General features: G+C 44.0%; 1 pseudogene; it reads left to right on the forward strand.

The window, feature by feature from the left end:
• The first annotated feature begins 3,451 nt into the window (after window positions 1–3,451).
• On the forward strand, window positions 3,452–6,076 carry LOC101532396 (POC1 centriolar protein homolog B-like; annotated as a pseudogene).
• Window positions 6,077–11,423: the final 5,347 nt, after the last annotated feature.

Genomic DNA, 11,423 nt, shown 5'->3' on the forward strand with positions numbered 1-11,423 from the left:
TAGTCCTCCACAGCAGCTGAACAGGTAAGGGGAACATAAACACTTGATGTTTTGTGTCCCATGTCCCAGCCACAATTGAACACTGTGAATTTCTAGTTCCAGGATTTTGCCCATCTGTGAGAAGCCCACTCAGTATATTTCAAAATGCCTTGTAAGCATCACTACGAAAATAGACTACACTAGAATTATGATCACTTACATACTTCAGCTAGCCTCATCAACTCGGTCACCCTGCACTGAATGTGCTGTCCATAGTGAGTGGTAAATAGTATAACAAGAGGCAAAGGTAAATTCTTTTTCAGGTAGGGTCACATGCCCCTTTTGGGGGTTTGAGGACCATGAGCTCATGAATTCCATCCGACAGCCTCTCAAGATCCATGAGAGTGAACCCCAGGTTTCCACACCCCAGAGTATGCAGGAGCTCATCCAGGTGCTTCACCACACGGATATTCTACCCAAGAAGCAATCTGGTACCAATCACTTGACTGCAAATTAATTCTCCAACTCTTGCCAATGTTGTCATTGAATTATAGCATGGTGGGGCACACCTGGGAGATCCCAGGACAGCCACCTATTATGAGGAGCAAAGAGACATTCTCTACTCTCCCATTAGCTTCCTACTTACTGCTGCTGTAACAATTTTCAAAACTCCACTGGCTTCAAACAACGTGCACTGAAGACAGCCTCATTCTGGAAGTCAGAATCCTAGCTGAGCTGAAACCCAGCCCGCAGGAGCACATTCCTTCTGGATGCTTCACATGTGAGGGTTTGAATTCCCTGAATTTTCCTTTTCAGGAGGTTCCCATGCTCTTTACACCACAAATCTCTTCCTATCATCTCTCCAACATCTCTTTCCATTGTCACATCTCCTCTCTGCCTGGGACCCTTCTCCTATTCTAGGGACTTTTGCGATTTTAGAGTCTGACCAAATATTTTCAGACAACTGCCAAGTTCCTCATTCAAGCACATGTTTCAAGTTCCTTGTGCCATAGAAGGAAGGTACAATCTCTGAAACACTGAGAGCTTTTGTCTCAGTGGCATTGTTCACCCCAGCCCTGCTTCAACTCCTATTGCCACCATTCTCCCTTGTTGGCATTAAGAGCTGGAAGAAGTTAGAGTCAGGTGCTGTTAGAAGTGTGGATGTTAGGGATTAGGTGATTTCTTGTTCTGTTACCTACAATGCAGATTTTGTGGTGCATAACTATTTGTTGCAAGACTGTCTTTTGAAGGGCCTAAGAGAAAGTGCTTTAATCCACTTTAAGCAATGGATCAATCTTCTGAATGATTCCTGGAACAATGACAAGAATTCAAGCCACAGATATACTCCAAGAATAGATTCATCTGCTACCTTAGGAGACTCCCGCAAAAGACAAGGATTCTGGTACTGGCAGTACATTTATAAAATTCAGGAAAACCTGGAGGGGCACAGGAAGGGGAAATAGGGAAGTCACCCACAGCTGCAATGAGTGGAGCCCAAGCACACCTGTAAACACAGGGGAACAACCTCTGGGTTATTCTCCCTAAGAGATGAGGGAACTGAAGTGTGCATCTGCTTCTGTCATTGTCCATTGAGGGCTGCCTTTGAGGAGGCTTATCCCAGGTCCTGTCATTAGCAATGTGTGTGTAGGCAGAGTTCAAATAGTCTGGCATAGGTGGAAGCCCAGGTAGGGGTAAAGAACAAGAGTATTCACAGGCAGCCACATCTACCTCCTCAGAGTTCTTTCCCTTTCAAGTTACATTTCTCAGAAAGTGGATCCTTCCTGGCTGCTACAATCGAGTTCCTTTGAGGCTCAGGCCCAAGGCCAAGAGGCAGGAGTTTTGCTCCTAGGTCAAACCAGTACGTTTTGGTCATCTGTATTCCTGCCTTACGATAACTCCCCAGAAAACCCAGGTTTCAGTGCACTGATGCTGAGGTAGTTGCCATGGAGCCAAGCTAGGCTGGGATTCCTGGAGTCAAGGTAGAGATGTGAGACAATGGGGTCCCGATCAGTGCCCAGGGTTTGCTGGGGTTATCTCTCCCAGCACATGAGTGCTGTCTTGCCAGGGGGTGTAGACTCCCTCTCTTAGTGATACAGAGAGGGAGGCAGAGATCTGGGTTAGAATGATGTCCTCACTCATTGCTGATGAGGATAAGAGAGTGGCATTCGTGGTGTGTGCCAGAGATATGTAGTAAATGGCAGTTGCCCTCAGCAAAAACCAAGGGTTTCATAAACTCTCTTCCCCAAGGGCTTCTCTGGCTAGCCAAGCTCCATAGGAGCTGCATCTGAGCCTCCAGGTGGGGCAGGGGAAGCTGGGAGCACCTTCACAGGTGCTGTAACCTTGGTTACATTCTGGTGGAGAAGATGCTGGGAAGGAGAGTGGGGGTGGTAGATGTCTGCAGGTTTTCAAGCGTATGCTAATCCAGGCTTCCATAACTGCAGGCAGGAACAAAACCGATTGCAGGAGTAGCCAGATCTGACATCACTGGTCAAGCTGATAAGTTGAGCTGATAATGCCAAAGTTCAGATAAAGGGCTAAAATATTGGAGTTAAGGCATAGCCCATTTAGCCCATGAGTAATAGAAGAGATCCATCACTTTAGCTACTGGTAGGTCTGTGAGTCACACCAGCTTTTTACAGTATTTATGTGGCTGTGACCACTTGACATGGTACAGATAATAGCTTAGGACTGTGACAAAATGGTTATGAATAAGCTGCAGGTAAGTCTCTATACTTTTCAAAAATAAAATCATTTCACACAGAAATGCTCTAACTGCAGAATTAACTATTTTTCCTACATAGAAAACAATTAAGAGAGTCTTTTGAAGATGTTATGGCCCCACTGTCTGCAGACTTCATTGTATGTTCTCTACAGACAGGGATATTGTCTCACATAACTCCAATACAGTTATGATATAGTCACCTCATTCCCATACTGATTCGCATGTCCCCAGGATCCTGCCCACTACCCTGCACACTTATGATCAAGCTGCTCACAGCCTGTGCAGGAGTCAGTGCCAGTCAGGACACAGCATGGACATGAGTCCCCTGCTCAGTTCCTGGGTCTCCTGCTGTGCTCACTCCCAAGTAAGCAAGGACAGCACCAGGAACTGACTCAGCCAGCATGATCAGGGCTGCCCAAAGTCCTCTTATAGCATCATCATCTGTCTGCATATACATGCTTACGCCTCTCATGTCAAGCGCCTAATGCACCATCCAGTTGATCCAGTCTCCATCCTCCATGTCTGCACCTTTGGGAGGTATGGTCATTACCACTTGCTGAGCAAGTCAAGATGTCAGCAACTGTTTATGCTGGTGTTAGCAGAAACCAGAGCAGGCTCTTAAGATCCTGATTCTTTTTTTTTTTTTTTTTTTTTTTTTTTTAAGATTTTAAAGTCATACGGGGAGAGAGGGAGAGAGAAAGAGGGAGAAAACAAGCTTCCATGTACTAGTTCACTCCCCAAATAACCACAATGGCCAGAGCTAGGTAGGTATGAAACTGGGAGTCATGAATTTCTTCTAAGTCTCCCATGTGGGTCCAAGAACCCATGTATTGGAGCCACCCTTCACCACTTTCTCAGGCCATCAACAGGGAGTTGGATGTGAACTGAAACACCTGGGACTCAAATTGCTACCATATGCAATGCTGGTGTCTCAGGTTATGCACTGGCCCAACATACCACCACTCTGACCCTATTCCTGATGTAGTATGCATCCCATTTGCACACTGGAGTCCCATTGAGGTTCAGTGGTAGTGGATCTGGGACATGGTTCACTTTCGTTATCATAATGTGTGGCCTGAAAATCTGGCAACCCATTGCAGCCAACAGGAATGAACATAAACCACCCAGAGGAGCATGTAAATAGTTTTGATTCTAATTTGTGTTTTTGTCCTCCATTGTATTATCTCTGAATTTATGTACTCTGCCATCTTCGCTGGTAGTTACTTTACAATTTCAACATAAAATTAGCTAAAAATGAGAAATAATCCACACAAGAGGGTACTTCTGACTTTCTCTCCATCCATTCTCCTCATCCTTTATGGTGCTCTGTCTCATAGTTTGCTATTATTCACGCCCAGTTTAAGTATATTAGGGACAATCCCCTGAAAGGGAGCCTGAGAAGCTACTCTGGTCACTTTCTCTGTGCACATTGGATGAGGTTTGGGATCCTCAGGGGCAGCAGAGCGGAGAAGCAACATACCTTGGGCTTTCCATTCTCTTAATGCATCCATTTTATTATTTTATTTTAAAACATTTTATTGAAATATAGTGAACATGCCAAGAAATGTATATACGTATACAAATGAATATTTTGGTCCTCTGAGCACACTCATAAGTGACATCCAAGTTAAAAACAAAACATTGGGAGGCACTGACGCTTGGGGCCAATGGTTCCGTGTGCCTTGCAGTCTCCCTGCTCTCTATCCCAGCTTCCCTCAGCTGTCGGGAGAGCCCAGTACCTGCTGCTGCTCCGTGGTTTCCTCCCCAGAGTACCCCGTCCTGCAATGTGATTTTAAAGGGCACAAAGTGGTCATCACTTTGGTGGCCTTCAGCCTGCCTGGCAAACAACTTGATTTTCACCTTATGGAAAACTAATCGTGTCATGTAAGGATCAAACTGTTAAAACTTGGGACAGTGGATAACATTGTTAAAATTTGGGACAGAACAAATAAGCAGTGTAATAACTTCTCAAATTCAGTAGGGTTTGGTAATTTTGTGCATTTTAACACTCATGGTACGTGTGGAGCTTCAGCAGGTCCTGACCATACTATAACACTTTGGGATAAAAGAATGAGTAGAATGCTGCAGCATTATCAAGTTCACAAGTTAACTGCCTATCCTTCCATCCTTCAGATAACTACCTGATTACTGCTTCTTTAGACATCGCTAAAGATTTTGGATCTCTGGGAAAGAAGGCCCAAGTATACACTTCAACAAAATACAGGGCCTGTTTTTGCTGTTTCTTTTTCAAAAAATTGAGAGCTGTTTTCATCAGGGGATGCAGACAGAAAGGTCTCATTATGGAGGACCAACTTTGATCGTTTACTTTGTAAGTATCCTCAAAAAAGAAATTCCTTAACATTACATTTTGATTCACCATTGCATCTTCTTGATATCTACCCCAGAACACCACATTCCCAAGAGGGAAAAATTGAAGCTGTTGAATCCTATACACAGGTTAATACAAAGTTTAAGGTAATCAATGCACAGATTTCTACTCTCCCTGTTGCTGACATGCTTGCTTTTGATTCTGCTGCAAGAAGAGAGACCAATGGCAGAACTCCCTCCAGAAAAGGGTGAAGAGATCAACTCTTCCATAATGTCCCCAGACTGTTCAGGTACAATCATGAAAAAGAAGGCAGAAGGCACCAGTGACTGCTCCTCTGAGCGTCAGAGAAGCATTCTGCTCACGGTGACCAACACCCTGGAGCATATCATAGAAAAGCTTTGTGATTTGAAACAGAACATTTCAATCTCGGAGCAGTGACAAACATTGACAGAGGATAAGCTGAAAAGAATGTCTGGAGAATCAGCAAAACTTTTCAGTGCTATCCACCAGAAAAGTTGAGCAGGGAAATATGATCAAAGGCACTAAAAACGATCATAGATCCACATACTCAGGAAGGCAGCACAAGACACTCCATGTGGCACAACCACACACTCTATATCATCACATTTCTTAAGAGTAAGCAGAACAAAAGATCAAAAAGGAATATTTAAGGCCCCTAATTTAAACACACAAATCAACAATGTGTTTTTAGCAAAAGGACAAAATCAGTTTTAGTTATGATCAGAGCAATAAAACAATGAATATTCAAGTGAAAAAAAGAATAAAACATTGGAATTTGCAATACAATGTGTGCAGCTAAAGATCACTATTCTAGGTAAAATAAGCCTGACCCCAAAACACAAATGCCACCTCTTCTCTGACTTGTGGAAGTAAATAGAAAACATTGTGTGGCCATAATATCATTTGGTGGTTTTATATTTAGTGCTTCATTAAATCATACTTTTTCTTTTCTATGCATCATAATAAATTTTTAAAATAAAAGCAGGAGAAGGCCATCAGGGTTCTCACACCATGTAGGGTCACCACCTAAGTCACCACCCAAGAAATGAGCAGAATGCAGGCATTACGGCTAGAATGAACACTACGTATGGGCATCTTGTAATGTGCATAAAGAACGCTTGTTTGCTGGCTTCTCCCTCCAAGGTGATGCATCAGGCACTTTCCCTTGGTGACACTGACTAGAGTATGAAGCAGGATTTGTCTCTTCAGTTCTCTGACCCAAACTTGAAGGTCCTAGGCTGACAGGGAGAGACATATACCAGAGTTCCAGATCTAGGTAGCAGGTTGCTGGGCCTCTGAGTGTTTGGTGAACACCCCGCTGAGCTGGACCTAGCTCAAGTATGCATAGATTCCCTCCTCAACTTGTGCAACTTGTTGGGCCCATACTGAGGCAGGTGCCTGTCAAGACCAGTCCAGATCAAGAGGCCTCTGCAGTCAACACCATCCCTCCTCCCACCACTCAGTCTACTGCTCTGATGGTGTCTAGTTGGGGCTTGCCAGATCCTGCTCACCATCCCGTTTCTACTGTTCCAAGTTTGGAGTAGTACCCAAGGTAGGAGAGAGTACTTGGGAGCAGTACAGTTATACTGTTGTTTTGGAGGCAGAGAAAAGTGTTGGGGGCATGGTGAAAAGTCACCAAAAAAAAAAAAAGGGCTTACAAGTTGGATTGGTTCTTTCCATGCCTTATTATTAGCATGAGAGTAAGTGATATTGGGCCTCTGGGCCTCAGCTGTGGCACATGTATCATCGTCTTCTGTTCCCCATTATTTAAAGATTGAGATGAGGGAGCCAGATCATGCTTTTGCCACAGTAAACTCTAAGCCCTTAGCTTATGTTTGATAGCGCCTCTTGGAAATTGTACACAAGACATTTGTGTTTGAGTTTCGGGTGTTGACTCTCAAAGGAATCGGGGTGGGACACTCTCCTTCCCACGCACTGCATGAATCTTGAGACCAGGGTCTGCTAGCATGCGCCAGACAGTGGGTGAGAAATGGATTCACTCTCACCCTGTGTTCTCAGATTTTGAAGGCATACTCAACTGTTTAATTCTGGTTCATAGTGTTGGATGAGGTTAAAGAGTCTTCTTGTGTGCTTTCTATGCGTGTTCCCAATGTTCTGCAGATGAGAGGTCTGAAGTGTAATTCTGACCAATTTCTGGCCTTCACCGCTCACCCAAGCCTAAGTGCTAGGACTAACAATAAAGCCTCAATCTTCTCCCATTTGAGAGTTCTATGTGCAACTTCTCTCAAGACAGACCCTGGACAAGTAGGAATCCCACAGGACAGGTGTGAGGTGTGAAGGATTTTCTGGGCTTGCTGCATACACTGACTCTCAAAGTCCCACCAGCCTTGTCTCCTGGAATCAATGAGTCTGAAAAATAGACGTCAGTGACAAAACGTCATCTTCTTCAATCCTTGCCCCAGCAGACAGAGCTGTCCAGGCATGGCTTCTATCCCCAGTCATGCTTGAGCCTTTTCTGTGTCATCAGGTCTGCCCATGTTTCTTTTCCTTTCTCCATGGATTGGTATAAACCGTTGGCAGGCCCCATTTGTTTATGTAGCTGTAAACTCATCTGTTATGGAATTAGCAAACTAAGGGGATTTGGACATGTTATATCATTTCTGCTTTCACATTCATCCTCCCTGTTGAGCTAGGAAACTGAGTGGGGTCGTTGTGAAGATTGAGTATCTTCCAAACAGCTTAAGGACATTTTAAGCACAGGACCATCTTTAAACTTATGGAATAGCTTTTCCCTCTCTCCTAAAGAGCCCAACAGAAACCTAGGCTGATGTTAGGTGCTCTATGGGTAGGATAGATGGTACTACCATCTGACTGATTGGGGTCGGTAGTGTTGTAGCCATGATCATTCTTGCAATTATTCTCATACTGGAGAGCAATAGAGCTGGTAGAATAAGGAGAAAATAAATTGGTAGCCAGAAAATAAACAATAACAAGTAAATAAAAATAAAAGAGGGGAAAGATGTCAATGTGATGCATTGGCATGTCATGGGGACAACAGCTGTCTTTTTGGAGGACAGAAATTCCCGTCTCATCACAGAGACTTTGAGTACTGGAAAGGCCCCCTGGCTATTCCAGACACATGGCCTCATAGCAGAGGTGAAGCATTAGGGTCATGGGAGAAGAATATAAACACTAGAACAGAATGAGATCCAAGGTCAGGCTTTCTTCTACCCAGTGTCTTCCCTCAATCTTGTCAGTCCCCCTTTCCTTCCCCAAGGCAACCCCATCCTCATTCTTGTTACTGCATATGCAGAGGATTGCTATCAAATATTCAGAAACACAGATTGAGAATCTGCTTCTAAATTATTTCCTCCATCGGCTCCTTTTCATTTCCTTTATCCCTATGTGTAAGTTCTTCTTTGTGCATTTTCCCTGCTCCCACTTTCCCACTTTGTATGGTGCTCATCTTGAAGGACCTGGCTTCCTCCAGCATTTGACACACTTGCATTGTTAATGTCTACAAAATCTCTGTGCCACCTTCTGCTTTCACTTTCTTAGCCTTGCCCTCATTTCTGGCAGCAAGACTGCAACCCTGAATGGCTCAGGAAGGCCTAGGTTGGGGGTCAGGACAACTGTGTTCCCAACTGAAAGAGAAAGTCTGTAGTAAGGTCTGACTCCACTCTTGGTACTCTCAGAGCTACACAACCCGGGATTTTCTTGCACTGAGTGGCATTGGGCTTTCACAATTATCCTCTTCCTTCCAACTCTCAAGTCAATAGATCACATAGCCTTAAGGAGACAGAATTGAAGAAGAGGAATAGGAAATTTGAGTGTGAAGTGGGTAGGTGGAGAGTAAGGCACAGAAGGAAATGTATTTTCCAGTCTTCTTTCACCCTCTTTTTGGCACAAAGGAAGAACAGCAAAGTTGAAAGCAATAGGAGAGTGGCTACATTTATAGGTGGCCATGCAAGAAAGATTGAATAGTTGGCAAAAATCATTAAAGCCAAGTGAGCCTTGAAGGTTTGGGTATCATGCCCTCTAGTGGTTCCTCTGTTTGGAGGCCAGCACTGTAGATTATTGTAGGGCCATGTGTGTGACTCCTGAGTTGTAGTTTATGCTGCATACTTCTTGGAAAGTGCTCCAAGACTTGCTATAATCTTTCCCTGCAGATGCTAACTCTGAACTACCAACTCCCTTAAAGCTCAACAGGGAGCATCCTCAGATTGATAGTTTGCTTACAGCATCCTCCACTGTCATGTATATTGAGCAAGACAATGCTGGTGGTGGTACCTGTCTAGTGAGAGACCTCTTGAGAGAATGATTGGGGCAGAGAATCCCCAGGCTCCTTTGCCACACAAGCAGAGTACCCACCCAGCCCAGTTTTGCCATCTCTGTGAGTACACAGTAGGCCTTGGCACCAATATCCAGAACCCAAGATCAGCTGGGATTTGCCCAAGTGCTGATTCCCCTTTTGTTGAGCCCTGAAGAGCTTCTGACATTGCTCTGTGAACTCACCCTTCATGTCAAAGTTCTATAAGTTTTTCAAATGCGTGTAAAATTTTCAAAATGGAAGGCAAGCCAACAGAATGCTATCAAGGTACATGTCAAGAGGGTAGGGCTGCAATACACCAAGCTTTTATTTTCCAAGTTGATATGTTGCACAAATAGAGCTATTTCATTTTAAGCAGCAGACTTTTCCAAGTGATTACCATATTGGAATATGTTAAGCCTATAGTTTTAGTACCACAGCATAATGCTTTTCATTGAAAGGTACAGACTTGATTGGGGTATAATGTTAAAGATATCACTCATTCATAGATTAAAAAACAAAGAGTTCCAAGAAGCCATCCATATTTAACATGCATTTCCCCTTTGTGTCATCAGATTTTTTGCTCCTAGAGGGGCTCAAGTGGATGGGACTCGGCTTTTTTTATCTTGAGAGTTAAAAGCCTCCCATTTCCTCTGCATCAATTCACCATCTAGTCTGCCAGTGCCTAGAAGGCTGCCCAGGTGAATTCCCCTGGTGAATTCCATCCTACAGGACTTTGGTAAGCAACCACACCCAGCAATCTTGGCTTCCCTCAACCTTTTTCCCCTGCTTCCAATTCTGCCATATGTGCTGGTAATTCTTGTACTCAAATGTCCCAGACTTTAGAATTTAGTTGGCAGAGGGCCTGGAGCCTCCTCATCCTCCAGAAGGTTGAATCACACAAAAAGAGATACACTAAGAGCCCTGCCAGTGCCTCCCTAAATGTCTGCCTCACTTTTGCAACAATTTTTTAAAAATTACATAGATGTAGTGTTCTTAGGAGAAATATTATGCTTTAAGAGATCCAGGTATTGGCATTTAACCAAGGTTATATACTACTGGTATGCTTCAAATATTTTATGTAAAAAAACACACACACACATAGAAAAATGACAGACTATATGAGCTGTCATGAGCACGAGCCTTTGTGGGGTCACCTTTCTCTCTGGTTGTCTGCACACTCCTTTGGCAATTTCTCTTGGCATCTCATCAGCTCTATTGGGTTCCCCAACTGGCCTGCTCTGTTCCTCTATGTTGAGGCCATCAGCCCACTAGCTGTGTGCTAAGTACTTCTATCCCAGATCTCAGAACATTGGAGGAGTTGATTTCCTTGCTCTTCCTAAATAGGTTGGTTTCCATGATTCTCTCTGCAGCATGCTTGCCCAGAGTTCATATGTGGGTGTTTGTAGTGTAAAGCCATGTACTTGCTGTGTGTGCCTGTACAACAAGAGAAATAAGCAGCAACTGACAGAAAGAAATAGAAATCATTTTTCCCCATAAAGCACACTTCAAGAGCAGTCCAGTATTTAGGAAATAAATTTATCTGCACACTATTCTCTAGGACAGACTCAAACAGTCCATCCAAGAAGTATTAGAATTGTAGTGCACCCTCCTGTCCCATCCCTGCAATAGACCATGCAGGAAAATGGGATTTGCATACCCAGCACCCCTTACTGTGGACACAAAAGCCTAACACCAAACTTCATTCCCTAGATCTAGGAGTTTATATAAAGACAAGAAATTGGGGTTCCAGGAAAGGATTTCCATGAGACTGATGAAGTAAGTGATAACAAGAGACAGTGCTGGCAGGTTAGCAGACACACCCACTTGGTGATCCAGGGAAGGAGGGCTTCAAGGAGGGTCCTTAGCAAGGGACACAGGCTATAGCTATGGACGGGTCCTTCTGAGAGTAGAATCTGTCCCCTGTCTATTCAGGGTCTAGAGAGGGATCAGAGCTTAAAGAGGAAAAACATGAATTGGAAAGTGAAGGCTCAGAGATGATGCTGCTACTGCCCCTTCTCAGTCTCTCAGAGCAGCAGTCAACAACATTCTAACATTACTCACTGCACCACTATCTCCCTGAACCCAACCTCAGCCTAACA

This window comes from Ochotona princeps, chromosome 8 (assembly GCF_030435755.1).
Source record: "Ochotona princeps isolate mOchPri1 chromosome 8, mOchPri1.hap1, whole genome shotgun sequence".
Taxonomy (NCBI): Eukaryota; Metazoa; Chordata; class Mammalia; order Lagomorpha; family Ochotonidae; genus Ochotona; species Ochotona princeps.